The sequence below is a fragment of the Ranitomeya imitator genome, chromosome 2 (genome assembly GCF_032444005.1).
Source record: "Ranitomeya imitator isolate aRanImi1 chromosome 2, aRanImi1.pri, whole genome shotgun sequence".
NCBI classification, from domain to species: domain Eukaryota; kingdom Metazoa; phylum Chordata; class Amphibia; order Anura; family Dendrobatidae; genus Ranitomeya; species Ranitomeya imitator.
This window is the reverse complement of record NC_091283.1, coordinates 421,249,690-421,273,493: the sequence shown is the minus strand read 5'-3', so window position 1 is coordinate 421,273,493 and position 23,804 is coordinate 421,249,690. Positions and strand designations below refer to the sequence as shown.

The window sequence follows — 23,804 nt, the reverse complement described above, 5'->3', positions numbered from 1 at the left end:
TGGCGATGCCGGAAGGCCGAGGGAAAGCACTCAAGGAACCTCCTGGACAGACACTTGATCTGAGCCAAAGGCCGAGAAGCGATAGCCTGAAATGGTTTGCCACTCCGGACACACCAAGGCCTACAACCAACACCCATTGTGGAGAGAGCGCAAACAATTGCCCAGGGGAAGACATTTTTTTCCAAACTCTGGATGCCTTCTCAAATGGCAGTTCTGGTGTCTGTGGGGGGTGTGTTTAAGCTGGGCCCAACGCGTTTTTTAAATCTGCATAACTCCGCCTAATCTGCATAACTCCACCTATTTGAACACACCCTCCATCCCTTTTGCGCTAAAGAGTGCAACTATTAGTGCAAATATGCAAATTGCCTCGTGAGAAAAAGAGGACTTCAACTCTATTGCGGCACCTGTTGTAAGTAGCGATCCTACCAGTCACAATCAACTCATTAACGAGACGTGCAATATGACTTAGGATAAAAGCCAAATCAGTATCTCAATTCGCAGACACGGTGTGTTAGGGGTCGAGTTCCTGCCTTTGCACAGGGGGAATCTCGGGCCATCTCCGCTGCGGTCTCCCATTCTTCTCCTGCCGCAGTGGAGCCTGCTCAGCGGAGACGTCGATCCCAGCATCTCGCTCAGTCTGAGTCTGTGCTAAGAGTTACTGCTGCGTTTCCTGCTTCTCCCATTGAAGTCAGTGCTGGGCAGCAGCGAGTGGACGCTTCTGGGGCTAAGTCCTGCTTTTCACATTCTGAGCATGCCCTGAGTAAGATCTCTCAGTGGAGATCGAGGGTCACATGATCAGATACTGCAGCTAAGGTCCTTGTAGCTGCTAGGACTAAATCCTGCTTTGCACTCTGAGCATGCCCAGGGCGAGATCTCTCAGTGGAGATCCAGGGTCACATGCTCAGGTGCTGCAGCACTCCATTGGTCCTTCTTTGTAAGGTCCTAAACATGCTGCAACTATTTAAGGCTCGCATGGCCGCACGGCCACGCGCTAGTATCAAGTCATATGTGCTTTGCGCCAGTGTGGTTATGCATAAGTGTGTTCAGGGACCCGGCTGAAATAAGCCCCTAGAATACCGGCACCTCCGGTGAGGAGATTGTATGTTAGGAGTCGAGTTTCCTCTGCTGCACAGGGGGAATCTCTATCCGTCTCCGCTGCGGTCTCCCATTCTCCTCCAGCCGCAGTGGAGCCTGCTCAGCAGGGACGTCGATCCCAGCGTCTCGCTCAGTCTGACTCTGTGAGAAGAGTTACTGCTGCTTCTCCAGCTTCTGCCTTTAAAGCCAATACTGGTCAGCAGCGAGTGGACTTCTCTGGGACTAAGTCCTTGTCTGCGCACACTGAGCATGCCCAGGGCAAGATCTCCCGTTGGAGATCGAGGGTCATGTGCTCAGACTCTGCAGCGCATTCTATTGGTCCTCTTGGCAGGTCTTGGAAGGGCAAAGTTTCTGTGGCCGCTTCCTGTCCTGCAGCTATATAAACTGCGCATGACCGCACGGCCATGCGCTAGTGTACAACTTTATACGTGTGTTTGTTGTGAGTGCAAGTCGTCCTTTAAATACCCCTACCCTACTGTATGATTGTTCGCGTATGGTGTATGGCTGCTATCTCGCGCCCGACTTAACACTCAACGTGTCACACACGTGTCAGCGTCCTCTGCTGTGACCGCCAGTGCGGCGCCACGCGCCTGTGTGCGCTTCCTGACCCATGTCTGGGTACTTAGTGGTGCCTGCCAGCACGGCACAGTTTGCACTTCGGTGCCTCTATTGTATATACTTTTCACACCCAGTTGTGGTGTAGTGCCAGCAAGGGTCTAATCGGACTACTATCCCTGTTGGGGTCTAGTTCGCTGACCACTTGCTCGCGCTCTATGTGCGGTACCGCGATCCTGTGACGCAACAGGATCGCTTTCTTCACGCTGGGTGAGGTTTAACCCACGCGTGTATACTTATGAGTACCGCCATATCGTCTGTCATGTCCTAGCAGCAGGTTTCACCTGCACGGTGGACCCCGGACTGCGAACGCATCCATTACATCTCTCTTGGTGCGTTCCGCCAGTCCTAACATTACACTAGTGCCAGGGTCTGGCTAGTGATGACAGACATACAGCAATCTCTGCGGCATTTCCAGCAGCTGGAGGGTAGGTTGGCGGCTCTTGAGAGCGCGACCTCAGCTGTGGATGTTACTGCAGTAGCTGTACAGGCTGCCAGCGTGGCTGCAGCTACTATGTCCATTGCCACCCCTGTTCCGACATTATCTCACCTCCCGCTGCCAGAAAAATTTTCTGGTGATAGCAAGTTTTGTAGGGGATTTGTGAGTCAGTGCTCTATTCATCTCGAGCTCCTGGCTACACGTTTTCCCACAGAGCGGGCTAAGGTGGGATTTATTTTGTCTCTATTGTCGGACAGGGCGTTGGAATGGGCTACGCCGCTGTGGGAGCGTGGCGATCATGTGGTGCAGAGTGCTCCGCTGTTTCTGAGCGCTCTGAAACAGGTCTTTTTAGGACCTCAAGTCACCCATGATACTGCGCTCCAATTGCTGGCATTAACTCAGGGTGAGTCCTTGGTCAGTCATTTTGCCGTCCAATTCCGCACCTTAGCATCTGAGCTGGATTGGTCGGATAAAGCTCTTATCCCCATATTTTGGAGGGGCTTGGCTGACCACGTAAAGGACGCTCTGGCCACTAGGGAGATTCCTGCCACACTGGAGGAGTTAATAACTGTCTCCACTCGAATTGACCTCCGTTTTAACGAGCGGAGGTTAGAGCGAGCCCAGTGTAGGCAGAGGTTTCGGCTGGCTCCTACTTTTGCCAAACCTCTTGAATTTCCAGTCCTGGTTCCTGAGTCACATGAGGCCAGGGAGGTGTCACAAGCAGGATCTAAGTCCCGGACCGCTTGTGCACTCAGGGTCTGTCATGTTTGCCAGCAGTCAGGACATCTAGCCACCAGATGTCCTCAGCGGTCGAGGAAACGTCAGCGTCTAGTGGTAGTTGGTGGAGGTACACTAGACACGGCGACGTTTGCCTCTAAGTTGTCCTTTAAGGGGACAATTACTATTGGCTCATTTTCCCACTCGCTAGAGCTCTGCGTGGATTCTGGGCCGGAGGGCAACTTTATGTCTTCTGCCTTCGCCCAACGTCACGCAATACCCTTGGTTATGCTTGCTCAACCAGTAACGGTGCGAGTGGTGAATGGGTCGACATTGCCCTCACAGATAACACACCAGACCATCCCTTTTACTCTGTCCATGTCGCCATCTCATCAGGAGATAATTTCTCTGCTCGTCATTCCGGAAGGAATTGATGAGATCCTGTTGGGAATACCTTGGCTACGGTACCACTCTCCTCATATCGAGTGGTCCTCAGGCAGAATTCTGGGTTGGGGTGAATCTTGTGGGGGTAGGTGTCAGAGGGAGTGCGTTCAGGTTGCTACTACTGAGGTATCCGCAGATCTATCCTCTCTCCCCAAGCAGTATTGGTCATATGCAGACGTATTCTCCAAAAAGGCGGCGGAGACCCTTCCGCCCCATCGCCCCTATGACTGTCCTATTGACCTCTTGCCTGGTGCTGAGCCTCCCCGGGGTCGAGTCTATCCGCTATCTCTCCCGGAGACGGAGGCAATGTCACAGTACATACAGGAAAATCTGGCAAGAGGGTTCATCAGGAAGTCAGTGTCACCTGCTGGGGCAGGATTCTTCTTCGTGCAGAAGAAGAGTGGGGAATTGCGTCCATGCATAGACTACAGGGGTCTTAACGCCATCACCGTTAAGAATAAATACCCTTTGCCTTTGATATCTGAACTGTTCGATAGGCTTCGGGGAGCAAGGGTATTTACTAAATTAGATCTGCGGGGTGCTTACAACCTGATTCGCATCCGTGAGGGGGACGAATGGAAGACGGCTTTTAACACCAGGGATGGGCACTATGAATATCTGGTGATGCCCTTTGGGCTCTGTAATGCCCCAGCCGTTTTCCAAGACTTTGTGAACGATATCTTCCGGGATATGCTTTCCACCTCGGTCGTAGTCTATCTGGATGATATTCTCATCTACTCTCCAGATATTGACTCCCACCGGAGAGATGTTTGCAAAGTCTTCGACCTCCTACGGGCAAACTCCCTCTATGCCAAGTTGGAGAAGTGCATGTTTGAGCAGGAGTCCTTACCTTTCCTAGGCTACATCATCTCAGCCCAGGGATTGGCTATGGATCCTGCCAAACTACAGGCTGTGATGGACTGGCAGGAACCTCATTCTCTTAAAGCGGTGCAGCGCTTTATGGGGTTCATCAATTATTATCGCCAGTTCATCCCGCATTTCTCAACTTTGGTAGCTCCCTTGGTTGCCCTCACCAAGAAGGGGGCAAATCCTAAATTGTGGTCTGAGGAGGTCTCCAAGGCCTTTATCTCTATAAAGTCACACTTCGCTAGCGCTCCAATACTTCATCGCCCCGATGTTGATAAGCCATTTATCATGGAGGTGGATGCCTCTTCTGTTGGTGCTGGAGCAGTCCTCTTCCAAAAGGATGCTCAAGGTCGGAAGCATCCATGCTTCTTTTTCTCCAAAACCTTCGCACCAGCAGAGAGGAATTATTCCATCGGGGACAGGGAGTTGCTAGCCATGAAGTTGGCTTTCTCGGAGTGGAGACATCTCTTGGAGGGAGCACGTTTTCCCTTCCAAGTCTTCACAGATCACAAAAATTTGGTGTATCTGCAGACAGCTCAGCGGTTGAATTCTCGCCAGGCCAGATGGTCCTTGTTCTTCTCCCGGTTTCATTTCACCCTCCATTTCCTTTCTGGGGAGAAGAACATTCGGGCCGATGCTCTCTCTCGCTCCGTTGTGTCATCTGCGGAGGAGGAGGAGGAGCCTCGGCTTATTGTCCCCACCGAGAGTTTGAGAACCGTGGCCCCGGTTTCGCTGGAGTCTGTGCCCCCGGGCAAGACTTTTGTTCCATCTAGTTTGCGGCCGGAGGTTCTCTCTTGGGCGCACTCGTCCAGGGTGGGTGGACATTTTGGTACTAAAAGGACATCTGAGTTACTGGCGAGGACATACTGGTGGCCGCATATGGCTCGTGATGTCGCGGAGTACGTTCGGGCGTGTGTCTCTTGCGCCAGGAACAAGACTCCTCGGCAACGGCCAGCTGGTTTGCTTTACCCTCTGCCCGTGGCTGACAGGCCCTGGGAGATGGTCGGGATGGACTTTGTGGTGGGCTTACCCAAGTCTCGTAATTGCACCATTATCTGGGTGATCACCGACCATTTCTCCAAAATGGTGCATTTGGTGCCTCTTCCACGGCTACCATCTGCACGGGCGTTGGCTGTCTTGTTTATCAAGCATATCTTTCGCTTACACGGTATGCCAGACAAAATTGTTAGTGACCGGGGTCCCCAGTTTGCGTCTCGATTCTGGAGGGAGCTATGTCGTTTACTCAGTATTGAGTTAAATCTCTCTTCGGCATATCATCCCGAGACGAATGGGTTGGTAGAAAGGGCCAACCAGACCTTGGTCACATATCTGCGACATTTTGTTTCTGCCAGACAGGATGACTGGGCATCCTTGCTACCGTGGGCAGAGTTTGCACTTAACAATGCCGTAGCCGACTCCACCAGTCAGACTCCATTCCTCTTAAATTACGGCCAGCATCCACGTGTTCCAGTGCCCATGCCTGTGTCTTCCGCTGATCCCAGGGTGGCAGACTGGGCTGTGGAGGCACGGGACATTTGGGATCGCACGCAGGATGCCATTCGGGCCTCCAAGGAGAGAATGAGGTCCTCCGCCGATGTTCATCGGCGCCCTGCTCCGACTTTTGTCCCTGGCGACTTGGTGTGGCTCTCCGCCCGTAACATCAGGCTGCGAGTTGAGTCCACTAAGTTTGCTCCTCGCTACTTGGGTCCCTTCAAGGTTCTCGAACAGGTTAATCCTGTGGTTTACCGCCTGGCTCTTCCTCCACGCTTGGGTATCACCGACACCTTTCATGTGTCCCTCTTGAAACCCGTATACATGTCCCGGTTTTCCGAGTCATCTGCCGGGACATCGGGTTCGTCTACGGACGATTACGAGGTGAACGCTATTTTGGGGTGTAAGGTGGTACGCAGCAAAAAGTTCTATCTGGTGGATTAGAAGGGTTATGGTCCAGAGAACAGGTCATGGGAGCCTGCTGAAAACTTTCGGGCCCCACAGCTCATTGCTGCCTTCGAACGTAGCGAGGCCCAAGGAGGGGGGGGCCCTAGGAGGGGGGGTAATGTTAGGAGTCGAGTTTCCTCTGCTGCACAGGGGGAATCTCGATCCGTCTCCGCTGCGGTCTCCCATTCTCCTCCAGCCGCAGTGGAGCCTGCTCAGCAGGGACGTCGATCCCAGCGTCTCGCTCAGTCTGACTCTGTGAGAAGAGTTACTGCTGCTTCTCCAGCTTCTGCCTTTAAAGCCAATACTGGTCAGCAGCGAGTGGACTTCTCTGGGACTAAGTCCTTGTCTGCGCACACTGAGCATGCCCAGGGCAAGATCTCCCGTTGGAGATCGAGGGTCATGTGCTCAGACTCTGCAGCGCATTCTATTGGTCCTCTTGGCAGGTCTTGGAAGGGCAAAGTTTCTGTGGCCGCTTCCTGTCCTGCAGCTATATAAACTGCGCATGACCGCACGGCCATGCGCTAGTGTACAACTTTATACGTGTGTTTGTTGTGAGTGCAAGTCGTCCTTTAAATACCCCTACCCTACTGTATGATTGTTTGCGTATGGTGTATGGCTGCTATCTAGCGCCCGACTTAACACTCAACGTGTCACACACGTGTCAGCGTCCTCTGCTGTGACCGCCAGTGCGGCGCCACGCGCCTGTGTGCGCTTCCTGACCCATGTCTGGGTACTTAGTGGTGCCTGCCAGCACGGCACAGTTTGCACTTCGGTGCCTCTATTGTATATACTTTTCACACCCAGTTGTGGTGTAGTGCCAGCAAGGGTCTAATCGGACTACTATCCCTGTTGGGGTCTAGTTCGCTGACCACTTGCTCGCGCTCTATGTGCGGTACCGCGATCCTGTGACGCAACAGGATCGCTTTCTTCACGCTGGGTGAGGTTTAACCCACGCGTGTATACTTATGAGTACCGCCATATCGTCTGTCATGTCCTAGCAGCAGGTTTCACCTGCACGGTGGACCCCGGACTGCGAACGCATCCATTACATCTCTCTTGGTGCGTTCCGCCAGTCCTAACATTGTATGAGAGTGTTCAGGGACCCGGCTGAAATAAGCCCCTAGAATACCGGCTTATCCGGTGAGGAGATTGCATGTTGTATAACCACAGACTGCTATCAGCTTGGCAGTAAGCTTGTGCTCCTGTGAGGCTAACATGGCGCAGTGCTTTCCTCTCGCGGCTGCTCTGTGAGGTAACAGAGCTAGTCTATACCGCCAAACAGTGTCACCATTCACTAGCAGCAGGTTCTCCCTGCACGGTGGACCCCGGGCTGCGAACGCACCATTTATAATAAATATCTATTTCTACTCGGTGGGTTCCGCTAGCCCTAACACGGTGTTTGGGGCTCTTGGCCCTCATCAGTGCGAAGCAAGAGAACTGATTTGGCTAGGTGAGAGGCACTAGAATGGGGTCTAAGGGGTAACGTTTCTCCTGATGGAGAGTGACATACCAGCTGGCTTGTCAAGGTAAGGAGGCTTATTCAAGAAACAGGCAGAGCGAGAGTGTAATTCTCCTGAAGCTGAGCGCAGACCCTCCCCTACCATGTGGTCTGCTGCTGCACCAGCAGCAGACTGAAGACGGCGCCATTTTACACTGCCTTAGATAGGCCCAGAGCCCATTGTGACACGTGAGAGTTCCGGAGTCAATGGCTAAAGGCCCCATTGTGACAGCAGGTGAAGGTACCGTGCACAGATTCTATCTACTGCAGGCAGCGCACCTGATTGGTCAAAAGCATTAGAATATTACTCACACAGTACAAGACAAGATAGACAAGACTAGAATATTCAAGATCAGCACAGACCCCATTTTTCCTTTTTTATTTAAATACATATCATACACCACATAATTAAAAGTCAGTGGTCCACAAGAGGGAGCCAATGTTTTACAAAAGGAATTTGTGCATGCGGTCACAAATGTAGTATGTATGGCCGAACTACTCATAGGATACTTCAATTTAAACACTTAATACTGACAGCAGGGGCCTAATTTTGTAGATGGCACAATATATTAGCAACAATGTTACAAAGGCCTCATTCGGGCCTACATCTTAACACACCTGTTGCAACCAGCAAAGACTGATTGATTGATTGATTGATTGATTGATTGATCGATTGCATATTGGATGCAATCCAATGCTGGACATGCATAGGTGAAAGCAAGGCACAGGAAATGTTGCAAATGGTCCAGTGAAATTGAGCAAAATGCTACATTTGCCATCTAAAATGTGCTTCTTTGACCCTGAAAAGAAGTCTCGTAAAGGGTTAAATGACAACTTGCTGTGCTGATTTCAGTTCAATTCAATCTGTTTTTGGAAACCGGATCAGAGAAGGGGTGCACTGTTCCCAGAGATACTGCAATAACGGGTCAATGCGTGGAGTGGACAGAGCAAGCTCCATTTCCAGCTCCCTGTTCTAAAAATCCATTTAATATATGGTCCCCAAATAGGGGACGTATCAGATATTAAACTGATAAGAACAGATTTTTTTAACGAGTCGTGCAATATGACTTAGGATTAAAGCCAAATCAGTACCTCAATTCGCAGACACGGTGTTTGGGGCTCTTGGCCCTCATCAGTGCGAAGCAAGAGAACTGATTTGGCTAGGTGAGAGGCAACCATTCAGGTTGTTTTATAAACATCAGTATGTAAGTCTTCCAAAAACTCATTGTTATTGCTTAAATATAACTCATCATCATGGTTATTCTTTATTTTTTACTCAAGAATATTTCCAAAAACAGGAACAGAAATAACATGTATAATAACAATAAAGCACTCACTAGGGTCCTGGAGTTACTGGTACTTCACCAGATAATGCCATTTCATGACCTTCCAGATGCCTTCAGTGTCCAATCCTTCACCTCCTCTACTCTTGTCCCATTTGTACATCACATATAGTCTAGATAGTATTATCCTTATGCAATCATTTACAGGAATTATTTTCCTTTTGAATAATCCCAAATTTCCCACATCCCATAAGCTTTCCATTACACATACCATTATCAGCCATAAAATTCTATCATTCATCTTACCACATGCCCCCATTCCAAACATTGCTACCCTCCAATTAATGTAATTCACACCTGCTAGTTCTTTAAAAAGACCACCCACACCTTTCCACACACTATACGCATAATCACAGTCCCACATCACATGTCTCACAGTTTCGCTCGCACCGCACCCATCTCTCGGACATACATTCGTTCTAATCAAATCCCTTCTTTTTTGCACCTCTCTTACAGGCAGTATATCATGCATGGCCATCCATACTACATCCTTCTGTTTATTTGATATTCCACATGTACCCAACTTTTTCCATGTATCTGTTACCTCATTGAACCTCAAATCGTTGATGTTACATTCAATCTCATTTGCTCTCATTTTTTTCCTTACTTCTTTTGGTTTCTTAAACTCATTCATAGACACAGCCAACAAATCATTCTTTCTAATAAACCTCTCAATCACGTCATACCACACAGGACACTTAAATGCGACAGGCACGCTTCCATCTCTGTTCACCCAACAAAGCCCATACAACATCCATCCAGCCATATATCTTACCATATACGCCCCTTTGTTTCTTTTTTCCATTAAGACTACCACTGTTTTGATATAATTGAGGCTCAAAAAAATTTCAATGTCTGGAAAATCCATACCACCATTCTCACGTTTTATATAGGTGTTCTCTTTTTAATTTTTCCATTTTACTACCCCAAAAGAATGTAAATATTAATTTTTGTACTCTTTATTTTTTTGTATGGAGATGGAAAAACTCCAGCCACATACAGTAAAATGGGCAGTATCACTGCCTTAATTATGAGTACCTTCCCATTCAATGTCAGGTCACACATACGCCAAAAATTCTACTTTTTCTCTATTCGTAAACCACACTCATCCCAGCTTTCTGTACCCCTTAGATCCTCATTAAACCATACACCCAGCACCTTTATTGGTCCTTCCATACATGTCACACCGTCCATCCTAATTCTACTATCGCCAAAACATTTAAAACAACATTTATCCCAATTCACCCTAAAAGCAGACGCACCACAGAAAAAATCCAATAATAATTTCACTCTACTCATTGAGGCAATACTCTCACTCACAATCACCACATCATCCATATATCCCAGTACCTTGGCATTCTTTCCTTTACTTCCAGGTATTAACATTCCTCTTATGAGTTTTTCTCTTCTAATCATACATACGAGGGGCGATTCAAAAGTAATGATAATCAATACTAAACACAATGAATATAGTCAAAAAATTTTTTTATTTTTTTACATAGTCTCCTATCAAGTCTATACATTTTGTTCATCTCTTTTCTAAACTTAGAATTCCCTTAGAAAAAAATTCTTGATCTTGACCCTCAAAAAAATCCCCAACAGCGGTTATCACGTCGCTATTGTCATCAAATTTCTTGCCCCGGAGGTGTTCCTTGAGTCGAGGAAAGAGAAAGAAGTCACTGGGGGCTAGATCTGGCCAATAGGGGGGGTGTTCCACCAGTTCAAAGCCCGCTTCTTGAATTGGTAGCCATGGCAACTGCAGCTTTGTGAGCCGGCACGTTATCTTGGTGAAACAGCACTCCAGCCCGCAGTTTGCCGCGCCTTTTCTCCTTGATAGCCTCCCACAATCTTCTTATTTGTTCTGCGTAGTAGGAGTCCGTAATAGTGGCTCCCTTCTCCAAATAGTCCACCATAATAATTCCTTCATCGTCCCAAAAAACGGATGCCATAACCTTCCCTGCTGAGCTTGACACTTTGCATTTCTTCGGCGTTGGTTCGTCGGCTCGTTTCCACATCATCGATTGTTGTTTTGTTTCGGGATCAAAGTGGTGGATCCAGGTCTTGTCCATGGTCAAAAAACGTGACAAAAAATTTTCCTTGTCTGCTTGGAACTTTTCGAGATTTGCTATTGAAATGTCAACTCGTTTCTTCTTTTGCTCATCGGTTAACATTTTTGGCACCCAACGCGCGGAGACCTTTCTCATATGCAATTCTTTTGCAAGGATTCTTTGAATACTGCCATATGAGATCCCTGGGACCTCAGCTACATGCCTGATAGTCACTCTTTGATCTGCCAATACAACTTCTTCAACTTTTTTCACGTTTTCTTCATTGAGGGACGTGGATGGGCGTCCTTGACGATGTTCATCTTCCGTCGATGTTCTTCCCAGCTTAAATTCCTTGGCCCAGCATGCAACTGTGGAATATGGAGGAGAAGAGTCCCCCAATGTTTCCACCAAGTCGCTGTGTATGTCTTTGGTAGTCATTTTTTTCAAGCAGAGGTATTTGATGACAGCTCTGAGCTCGTTTTTTTCCATTTTGATGTTCACTCCTCGGCAGTTCATATTCAAATGAATGTAGCTCCCGGGAATCGTGGTCTATTTAAGTGATTTTTTTTTCCTGGACTAGTGGGTACCTAAGAGAGAAGAAAACATTTTATTTTAATTTCTGTGTGCAATAGAAATAACCGATTATCATTACTTTTGGATCGCCCCTCGTAGCAGTGGTTCAATGACACTAATAAACAATACAGGGGACATAGGGCACCCCTGTCTGACCCCTGATCTCATCAGGAATTTATCACTCAACCATCCATTCACTAAAATTTCACTCGACACCTTCTCATACAGACATCTCACACCATCTAAGAATTTTTTGGGGGAAACCCATTTTTTCCAGCACTTCGAACATAAACACATGCGACACTCTATCGAAAGCTTTCTCAAAATCCAAAGCCAACACCATACACTTCTGCTTCCTATCTTTGCAGTCACCCAGTATATCTCTCAACAACATCAAGTTATCATTTATACATCTCTCAGGCACAGCACATACTTGGTCATCTTCCACAACTTTACCAATTACTTCACGCATACGATTCGCTAGTATTTTACTATACACTTTATAGTCCGAATTTAGCAGTGTAATTGGCCTCCAATTCCCCAATTTTTTCCTTTCCCCTTTTTTATAGATGAGCACAACCACACCTTCCTTTATTGATTCACACAGTTCTCCATTCCCCCCCATATACTTGCATACTTCAGTCAGATCCGCACCCATGCACTCCCACGCTTTCACATACAATTCTATTGGTAATCCATCTTTCCCTGGTGTTTTATTTTTCTGAGCACTAAACACCACCTTTTTGACCTCATCCAGAATCACATCATCACACAGGTCCTCACATTCATCCTTATCTAATTTTTTCTCCATACTGTCTAACACCTCAGTCATCAATCCAGAGTCAATCCATTTTTCGTCATATAGTCTGCCATAGAAACCCTTTACCTCCTTCATCACACCCTCTCCAGTTACACTCTCATTATTCTCATCCAATAACTCATCCATGTCCGTTTTTTTCCCCATTCATTTTTTTGAAGAAATATCTGGTGCATTTTTCATTTTTTTCCAGATGTTCTATTTTTGTCCTGTACATAATTTCTTTTCCCTTTCTCTCAATCAGACATTTTAGCTCATTTTTTGCTTCCACTAATAGGTCATTCACATCAATCCCAGACATACTGCATTTTCTTAGACATTCAATCCGCATATTTAAATCTTTGAATTTATTTCTATACATGGCAGCTTTTTTATAGCCCCATTTTCTGAAGATTTTTTTAATTTCCTGCTTTACCCAATCCCACCATTCCAACACGCATGCAAACCTATTTTTACAGTATCCCCATCTTTCATACTTCTTCTTAAAATCACTCATCACTCTTTCATCCTCCAGCAGCCTCACATTCAGCTTCCATACACCCCTGCCATGCACAAACCTCCCCTTCTCTTGGAACAGACCCCTCAAGTACTCGTGGTCTGAAAAGGGGACCAAACCTTGTTCAAACTTAAAACATTCCAGATTTTCGGAAAAAAACATCCTGTCAATTGTTGACTCAATCCCCCCTCTGTCTGCCCTATACGTAGGTGGTGGATTGTCTGAACTTACCATTGCGGCATCTAAAAAAGAAAAATCAGAAATTAAATGAGATAATTTTTTCCCGGTTACATCACCGCTATCATCTGGGACACAATTAAAGTCACCAACAAAAATTGTAGGAATCTTTCCTGGCAAAAATAAAGCTAATTTCTCTAACAGAGCAAGACGCTCTTCCTTTGCGGTAGGACTATATACATTCACCACTCTGACCCGCAGCCCCCTATACCTAATAACAGCTATAACACACCGCCCCACCTCCACCACTGTATAACTGTCCATACAGTACTGCTTGTTCCCCAGCAGGATCCCCACACCATCATTTTTATTTACATGTGACCCAGACCATATGTGCTGTCCATGAGGCCAGTCCTGATCATTCGGAACTTCCGATAATCCGCACTCCTGCAGGCAGTAAATGTCGGCTCCCAGATTTTTCAGATATTTCAGCACAGTAGACCTGCGTCCTTTAGATTTTATCTGTCTCACATTCAGGGATACGACATTAAGAGCAGCTTTGGCAGCCATATCAGCACTTTTTTATGTAAGTTTTTACATACCCACCACTTCTGTGTCAGCCTTGTCCTTCTGGAGGCAGGCAGGCGGACTGGTAACAGCTGGGAGAAGGAACCCCCTCTAAAAAAGCCATGTCAGAGGAGAAGCTGATGTCAGGGTACTCCCTGTCACTGATGGGACTTGCACTGTTCTCATCTGCATAATGGTATGCCAGGCGGGGCTTCTTCACAGCTTGGCCACTGGCTTCATGTGCTGGCCTCACTGCTGCTGTGAAGTCCCCCTGCTCCTTCACTTCACACTCACTGTCACTGCCATCCTCCTCCTCCTCCTCTGTCTGCACTGTGTCCCAGTGAGGTGTTTTATTCAGTGACACCTCCATGTCTCCCTCCCCACAGGCAGAGAGATGTCCTGGGAGCTGGGAGCTGAGCTCCGTTTCTAGCTCCGCCCCTTTGACACCTCCTGTGCAGTCACAGATTCCTCAGCCTCTGTAGCCACGCCCCCCGCTCTCCCCTCAGTGTCTGGAGCTCTGGGTGAGTCACACACAGCTGGCTGCTGATTACCTGAGGGAAGCTGATTACCTGCAGCTGCGGGGGAGATTTTCCTCTCAGTAATAATGGCTCCTGCTCTGCCATGAGGTCGGCGTTCCTGCAGAGCATTGCCACCAGAGACTGTAGGGCTGGCAGACGCTACCTGGGCATACAGCCTGGCTCCAGCAGCACTGTTTGCCCTACAATCCCTGTACATATGTCCTGCCTCCCCACAGCCATTACACACTATGGGGTTGGGGCAGTCTTTAGCATAATGTCCAGATAAGTTGCACTTTCTGCAGAGCATTGCAGTGGAGCAGTTATCCACAACATGTCCATACTCATTGCATCTCCTGCAGTAGAAGGGGGCTTCAGGGAAAAACAAGTACCCACTATCCCTCCCAATAGAGAAGTTTAGAGGGGGATAATGGATCCCCCCAGGGCCCTGAGGGTCCACACCAAACCGGACAAAGAATTTATGCTTCCCAGTCTAGAGCCCAGACTCCATGCTGATGACTCTGTGGGCGTACTGGACATAGGAACAGTGTCTTTTTAGGAATTTCACTATTTCCTCCAGGGGCACAAAGGGATTGTGCATGAATACTACTAGGGGTATGTCCCCGCTAGAATAAAGGACAGTAAATGTCAGTCCTGTGAGTAGGGCATTATCAGCATGGTCTCTCAGTGCTCTGTATAAATTCTGGCAGGCTCCAGCAGAGGAAAAAATCAGTACATACCGTCCATCCTTCCTGAACTCCTGCAGACAGACAATGTCTTCCTTCTTCACCTTCAGCGTGTCATAAAGGATCATATTTACCAGATATCCCAGCGAGAAATGCATCCTCTTCTCCTGCGCGACATCAATGTGAAATCCATTACGGACCCGGGCGTCACCGATCCCTGCGAAGCGGACTACCACTCCCATCTTCTTTAAGATCGCCTTCTCTTTCCTCCACTCCTCACAGCAAAGCCATATAATGACTAGACCAAGGCATACTGCACTTGATCTTAGCCAAAAGGCCGAGAAGCGATGGCCTGAAATGGTTTGTCACTTCGGCCACACCAAGGCCTACAACTGACACCCATTGTGGAGACCTAGCAAAAGATTGCCGCAGGGAAGACATTTCCAGAAACTCTGCGTGTGTTCAATCTGTGCACAACGCGTTTTGCTTAATCTGCATAACTCTGCCTCCTATTTTAACACACCCTCACAGACAGGCGAGCAGTTGTCTTCCCAGCTCTACTGAAGCTGGGCGTAGACCCCCTCCCACCATGTGGTCTGCTGCGCTCAGGCAGCAGACTGAAGACAGCAGCCATTTTACACTGCCTGTTATAGGTCAAGGGCCCATTGTGACACGGGAAGGTTCTGTAGGCTCATTGTGACAGCACGTGAAGGTTCCGTGCTCAGATTCTATCTACTACAGGCAGCGCACCCGATTGGTCAAAAGCATTAGAATACTACTCACACACGTGTAGATGGACAAGACAAGCATATTCAAGATCAGCACAGACCCCATTTTCCCTTTTTTATTTAAATACATATCATACACCACATAATTAAAAGTCAGTGGTCCACAAGAGGGAGCCAATGTTTTACAAAGGAATTCATGTATGCGGTCACAATTGTGGTATGTATGGCCCAACTACTCATAGGATACTTCAATTTAAACACTTAGTACTGACAGCAGGGGCCTAATTTTGTATATGGCACAATATATTTGCAACACTGTTACAAAGGCCTAATTCGGGCCTACACCTTAACACACCTGTTGCAACCAGAAAAGACTGATTGATTGATTGATTGCATATTGTATGCAATACAATGCTTGACATACATGGGTGAAAGCAAGGCACAGAAAATGTTGCAAATGGTCCAGTGAAATTGAGCAAAATGCTACATTTGGCATCTGAAATGTGCTTCTTTGACCCTGAAAAGAATTCTCATAAAGGGTTAAATGACAACTTGCGCTTTGTTTCAATTCAATCTGTTTTTGAAAACCGGATCAGAGAAGGAGTGCACTGTTCCCGGAGATACTGTAATAATGGGTCAATGCGTGGAGTGGACAGAGCAAGCTCCATTTCCAGCTCCCTGTTCTAAAATCCATTTAATATATGGTCCCCAAATAGGGGATGTATCAGATATTAAACTGATAAGAACAGATTTTTTTTTTATTTTTTTTCTTCTTTTTTATACCAAATCAGATAGGCAGAGCACAATGCTCAATCAAATCAGCTTAAAAAAAGCTTCAAATGATACTCAGCCTTCATTATACATGGTATAATAAAATCACAAATGCACCAACAAGGCACTAATTAAATTTCACAAGAAATCTCCACTTCTTGAATTTCCAGACCCCTTCAGCATCAATAACACTTCCTCGTTTCTGGTCCCACAGGTAAATCACATACATACGTGACAGAATCAAACTCAAACATTCATTAACAGACATCTTCTTCCTCTTGAAAACTAACAAATTCCTCGCATCCCATATACTTTCAATTACACATACAACCAACAGCCATAAAATCCTATCCTTCACCCTACTACATGCACCCATTCCAAACATAGCAAGCTTCCAATTAAGATACGATACACCAGCCAATTCCTTACAAAGACCACCTATACCTTTCCATACAGCATACGCAAAATCACAGTCCCAAACCAGATGTCTAACATGCTCTCTCGCACCACATCCATCCCTCGGACATACCTCAGATTTAATTAAATCCCTCTTCTTTTGCACATCTCTAACAGGCAAAATATCATGCCACATCATCCAAACAATATCTCTCTGTCTATTTGTCACACCTCCTATACTTAATTTCTTTCACATCTCAGGCACCTCTTCACCTCTCAAACCATTAATATCACATGCAATCTCACGCTCACGCACCATCCAACAAATTTTTTCTTTTGTCTAAAATCGTTCATACTAACAGACAACAAATCATACTTTCTAACAAATTTCTCAACACAAGCATACCACATCGGACACTTAAAATCAACTGGCACACTTGCATCCCTTTTCACCCACTTCAAACCATACAACATCCATCCTGCTGAATACTTCATCATATAAGCACACTTATTACCTTTCCCCAAACATACTACAAACATTTTCACATAACTAATCCCCAAAAAGAACTCAACACTCAAAAAATTCAAGCGACCATTCACACATAACTTATACACAGACTCCCGATTCAATTTCTCCATGCGACTTCCCCAGAGAAAATTAAAAATAAATTTCTCAGTTTTCCTGATTTTCACAAACGCAGTAGGATACACATTCCCAACAAATAACAAAATAGGAAAAATAACCGCCTTAATAATTAAGACCTTCCCAGTTAAAGTCAATTCTCTTAACCTCCAAAAATTCAATTTACGCACCACTCTCTCCCCACACTCATCCCAACTTTCATGTCCCTTCAAGTCATTATTGAACTTAATCACAAGCACCTTCATTGGACCATCCTCACATTTCACACCATCCATCCTAACATTCCTATCACCAAAACATTTAAAATTACTCTTTGCCCAATTAACCGTAAAAGCTGACACACTACAGAACAGACTTAATATCAACCTTGCCCTACTCATTGCAGCCATACTCTCATTCAATATCACCACATCATCCATATAACCCAAAATTCTAACATCCTTCCCACCACTCCCAGGAATCAACACACCTCTCATAACCTTATCCTTCCTAATCATACACATCAACACCTCAATCACGCTAATAAACAAAATAGGGGACATAGGGCACCCCTGACGTACTCCAGACTTAATTCTCACTTTATCACTCAAACACCCATTCACAAAAAATTCACTCGTCACATTACTATACAAACTCCTTACACAGCTCACAAAATTCCTCGAATAACCCATCTTGGCCAAAACATGAAACATAAAACTATGCGACACATGGTCAAAGGCTTTTTCAAAATCAACTGACAAAACCAGACATTTCTGTTTACGACTCATACAATCTCCAATCACATCACGCTGCAAAACAAAATTCTCAGTCATACTTCTCCCCGGCACCGAACACACTTGATCTTCATCCACCACACCACCAATCACTTCCCTCATCCGATTAGCCAACAACTTCAAAAAACCTTGTAATCAGCGTTTAAAAGGGTGATAGGCCTCCAATTGCCCAGATCCTTCCTATCACCTTTCTTATAGACCAGAACCACCACTCCTTCTCTCATTGAATCACTCAACATATTCTCCCTAAACATATACTGGCACACTTCCACCAAGTCAACCCCAATCGTATCCCATTCCTTCACATACAATTCCGCAGGCAAACCAACTTTCCCAGGAGTTTTATTCTTACTAGCAGACATCACCATTTTTTTAACTTCATCCAACACAGTTTCATCATCCAATATTCCACATTCATCCTCCCCCAGTCGACCATTTAAACACGCCAAGACATCATTCAGCATCTGATCATCAAACCATTTTTCCCCATACAACTCCTTATAGAACAGCACAACCTCATCCATCACATCTTTACCACTTACACACACACCTTCACCATTCACCACCTCATGCATATCCATTTTCTTACCAAGCACTTTTTTGAAAAAAACCTTGTACATTTCTCATTTTTTTCCAAGTGTTTGTTAGGAGTCGAGTTTCCTCTGCTGTGCAGGGGGAATCTCGATCCGTGTCTGCTGCGGTCTCCCATTCGGTATCGGCCGCAGTGGGCTCTGCTCAGCGGAGACGTCGCTCCCAGCGTCTCACTGGGGCTGATTCGGTGCATAAGGTCACTACTGCCTTTTCTGGCTTTCCTATGGTACCCTGCACTGATCTGCGGCGAGCGAGCCTCTCTGGGACTAAGTCCTTGTTTACTCACACTGAGCATGCCCAGGGCAGGGTCTCCCATTGGAGGTCGAGGGCCACATGTTCGGTCACATGCTCAGGTGCTGCAGTACATTCCATTGGTCCTTCTGGAAGGTCCTGAAAGGGCAAAACATGCTCAGGTACTGCAGCACTTTCCATTGGTCCTTCTGGAAGGTCCTGAAAGGGCAAAAACTTCAGTAGCAGCTTCCTGTGCTGCAACTATATAAACTGCGCATGACCGCACGGCCATGCGCTAGTATCGTCTGTTGCTATATGCTTTGCGCCAATGTGGTCATGTGTTTGTATGTGTTCAGGGACCCAGCTGAAATAAGCCCCTAAAATGCTGGCACCTCCGGCGAGGAGATTGTGTATAAGTGTGTTCAGGGACCCGGCTGAAATAAGCCCCTAGAATGCTGGCTCCTCCGGCGAGGAGATTGAGTATGCATGCATGACCACTCACTGCTCACATCTGGGTAGTTGGCCTGTGCCTCTGTGAAAGTCTAACAGGGCACAGAGCTCACCTCTCGCGGTTACTCTGTGAAGCTAACAGAGTTAGTATATACCGCCATATAGAGCCGCCATTATTTAGCAGCAGGTACTTTCCTGCACGGTGGATCCCGGGTTGCGAACGCACCAATTCCTTTTAATAAACAATATATTTGGTGCGTTCCGCCAACCCTAACAGTGTTCAATGTTAGAACGGAAAATAATTTCTTTACCTTTTACTTCAATAAATTTCTTAATTTCCTCTTACACCTGACACATCAAATCATTCACATCCACTCCAATTATCCTCAACTTTTGCAACCACTCCAATCTGACACTTAGTTCATTAAATTTCGCCCGATTCATAGCAGCATTCCGTCTACCCCATTTTTTTTAAAGAAAATACCAATCTCACACTTCAACCAATCCCACCACTCAAGCACATTTACAAAATCACTTTTTTTATTCCTCCATCTTACATACATCCTTTTAAAGTCACGCATAATTCTTTTATCCTCCAACAAACGCACATTAAGCTTCCACACACCTCCACCATACACAAAATCACACTTACCTTCCAACCGTGCTCTCAAATACACATGATCAGAAAAAGGGACATCTTCCTGCTGGAAATCCCAACAAACAATATTTGGAGAGAAAAAAATACGGTCTATTCTAGACTCTATACCTCCCCTGTCAGCCTTATAGGTCGCAGGAGGAGGTTTACCAAGGATAACCTCCGCAGCATCCTGAAAAGAAAAATCTGATACAAGACTCTTGAGTCTTTTACCTGTGATATCCATCTTATCCCCCTCCATCACACAATTAAAATCTCCAACAAAAATTACTGGCATTTTCCCAGATAAAAAAACACACAATTTCTCAAAAATCTCCAGCCTCTCCCCCTTATCTACCGGTGCATACATGTTAACCACCCTCACCCTCCAACCCTTACAATTGAGCTCACATATTACACATCTTCCTGCTTCCACCACTGTGTAACTCTCCACCTTAACCCCTCTACCATTCACCAAAACCCCCACCCCAGAATTTTTATTACATACAGACCCAGACCACACACTCTGACCCAAAGGCCAAACGTTGTCACTTAAGGGATCAGAAATCCCACATTCCTGAATGCAATACACATCCGCATTCAGATTACTCAGGTAGTCCAATATTGCCACTCTCCTAGGCACAGACTTAATCTGCCTTACATGCAGTGACAATATGCTGAGAGTATGTAAAGACACCATTTGTCAATTTGGGGTTCCAAAGTGCGACAACATAACCACCTATGCATTATCTTAACCCTTCTGGAGGCAGGACATTGGATGTGCAGAAGTCGAGAATCGCACCTTCCCCTAAAAAAGAGTCACCTTGGGAAACAGATGCAGTAGGATACACCCAAACTGGATTTATACTGCAGTCACTCAAAGGAGAAAAGGATGGATCCACTTTTTTTCTTCTTAGAAGAACTTCCCTCCTCATCAGAGCTACTGTCCTTCCGCTGAAAGTCAAAATCCCCCTGACCTTCCTCCATCTCAGGGTCTGACACCTCCGCACCCCAATCCACATTTGGTGTTTTTGACAAATCATTCTCCTCTTCCCCCTGCAACGTGACTGCCATGCCAAGGATTTCAGCCTCAAAATCCTCCACCAGGGATACCTCCTTACCTCCTTCCCCAGTTACAGTCTCAGTATAGCTGTCATCTGAGGCAACAGAGACAGCCTGCGGGACCAAAGGTTCAGGCGCCAACTCCATATTTCCTCATTTGTTTACACAAACCTGTTCAGGAAAGCAATCCTGTGCCTCCTTTTCATCCAGGAAAGCCACAGTGGACAGTGGTGCAGACGATGATGTACCTGCTGGAGCCAGAGACTGTGCTCTCCTCCTCCCCGATGCAGCTGCATATGAACCTGGGCATCACTTACAGTCTCTGAAAAAGTGCCGCTTCTCTCCACAGAGGTTGCAGACAATGGTGTTTTTACAATCAGAGGAGAGATGACCCTCCTCATTGCATTTCCTGCAGATAACGTCTATCTTACAAGCTCCTTGTGTATGCCCGTACCTCCTGCAATGCCGGCAAAACATTGGTGCATTAGGGAAGAAAAGATAACCTCTCTCCCGACCAATACAAAAATTCAAAGGAGGATAGTGGATACCCCCTGGCTCATCAGGGCTCTCACGAAACGTGACCATTAGTTGGTATTTCCCCGTCCATATATCCTCCTCATTCATAACTTTAACGCCATCTTTACAAATGTAACAATGCCTTCTTAAAAAGGCGTAAATCAACTCCAGCTGTACATGTGGATTGTACATGAAATTTGTCATAGGTATCTCCTTATCAGCATATAAAATGACACAAGTCAGCCCATTCAGATATGAATGCTCCAGATTCCTTTTCAGGAACTCATACAAATTGTTACATGCAGCCATCGAAGTATAAACAAGATTATACTTGCGTTTGAACTGCTGCAGGCACAGAATCTCCTTCCTCATGCCGAAAACTTCAAACAGTACCTTCCACACCACAAAGCTGAGATTGAAGATTTCTTCTTTTCCTTCCTCCACATCGATTTGGATTCCAAATTTCACATGAGCCTTGCCGGGCCCTGCGTATAGTAAACGTCCCATGATCGCTGGTCGTGTTCTCTGGTCAACTCCCTAAAGCAGCATGTGGCTTAAGCCATAAAACGGCGATGCCACAAGGCCAAGAGTCAACCCTCAGACAGCCATCTGGCAGACCCACTACAGATCTTAGCCAAAAGGCCGAGAAGCGATGGCCTGAAATGGTTTGCCACTTCGGCCGCACCAAGGCCTACAACTGACACCCATTGTGGAGACCTAGCAAAAGATTGCCGCTGGGAAGACATTTCCAGAAACTCCGCGTGTGTTCAATCTGTGCACAACACATTTTTCTTAATCTGCATAACTCCGCCTCCTATTTTAACACACCCTCACAGACAGGCGAGCAGTTGTCTTCCCAGCTCTACTGAAGCTGGGCGTAGACCCCCTCCCACCATGTGGTCTGCTTCGCTCAGGCAGCAGACTGAAGACAGCAGCCATTTTACACTGCCTGTCATAGGCCAAGGGCCCATTGTGACACGGGAGGGTTTCCGTAGGGTCATTGTGACAGCACGTGAAGGTTCCATGCTCAGATTCTATCTACTGCAGGTAGCGCGCCTGATTGGTCAAAAGCATTAGAATACTACTCACACAGGTGTAGATGGACAAGACAAGCATATTCAAGATCAGCACAGATCCCATTTTTCCTTTTTTATTTAAATACATATCATACACCACATAAATAAAAGTCAGTGGTCCACAAGAGGGAGACAATGTTTTACAAAACAATTCATGCATGCGGTCACAAATGTAGTATGTATGGCCGAACTACTCATAGGATACTTCAATTTAAACACTTAGTACTGACAGCAGGGGCCTAATTTTGTAGATGGCACAATATATTTGCAACACTGTTACAAAGGCCTAATTCGGGCCTACATCTTAACACACCTGTTGCAACCAGCAAAGACTGATTGATTGATTGATTGATTGCATATTGGATGCAATACAATGCTTGACATACATGGGTGAAAGCAAGGCAGGCAAGGCACAGAAAATGTTGTAAATGGTCCAGTGAAATTGAGCAAAATGCTACATTTGGCATCTGAAATGTGCTTCATTGATCCTGAAAAGAATTCTCATAAAGGGTTAAATGACAATCTGTTTTTGTAAACCGGATCAGAGAAGGAGTGCACTGTTCCTGGAGATACTGCAATAACGGGTCAATGCGTGGAGTGGACAGAGCAAGCTCCATTTCCAGCTCCCTGTTCTAAAAATCCATTTAATATACTGTCCCCAAATAGGGGACATATCAGATATTAAACTGATAAGAACAGATTTTTTTTTTTTTTTTTTTACCCATCACTCAATTTACTCTATAAGATCAGCTTGTCTTATCACTTGCATAAAAGTTATTTCTAGAGTAAACTTCATCATCTGGGCATGTATCTTTATTTGCATACGTACATACAGTACACTTATTATACCATTATATACATTTCATACTAAAACATTCCATTCCTGCTCCGCTTTATCCTCTCCTAATCTCTTCTTGTCATATAAATACACAATAAAAAGCCTAGATAAAAGAAGTTTGACAGCATCATTTGGCAATACAACAGTTTTTTAAAGACTAAAAGATTCCGCACATCCCATATTATTTTTTTTTAAAATTGTTAAGAAAACCCACAACACTCTTGCATTTTGTTGCCTGTCAAAATCCTGCCCGGTAAGAA

At 46.0% G+C, this 23,804-nt stretch overlaps 1 long non-coding RNA gene, 1 other non-coding gene and 2 pseudogenes across 2 annotated transcripts; all 4 read right to left on the bottom strand.

The window, feature by feature from the left end:
* Nucleotides 1–8,501: 8,501 nt before the first annotated feature.
* Nucleotides 8,502–8,676, bottom strand: LOC138668134 (U2 spliceosomal RNA; annotated as a pseudogene).
* Nucleotides 8,677–11,430: 2,754 nt separating this feature from the next.
* On the bottom strand, nt 11,431–13,952 carry LOC138664263 (uncharacterized). The gene is made up of 2 exons (XR_011318318.1): nt 13,670–13,952; nt 11,431–11,591 (listed from the first exon to the last, which is right to left on the bottom strand). It is a non-coding gene; the product is annotated as an uncharacterized lncRNA (long non-coding RNA).
* A 2,209-nt stretch (nt 13,953–16,161) lies between these two features.
* Nucleotides 16,162–16,356, bottom strand: LOC138668190 (U2 spliceosomal RNA). Its single transcript, XR_011319117.1, has one exon. It is a non-coding gene; the product is annotated as a U2 spliceosomal RNA (small nuclear RNA).
* Nucleotides 16,357–23,253: 6,897 nt separating this feature from the next.
* On the bottom strand, nt 23,254–23,484 carry LOC138668114 (U2 spliceosomal RNA; annotated as a pseudogene).
* Between the last annotated feature and the right edge of the window lie 320 nt (nt 23,485–23,804).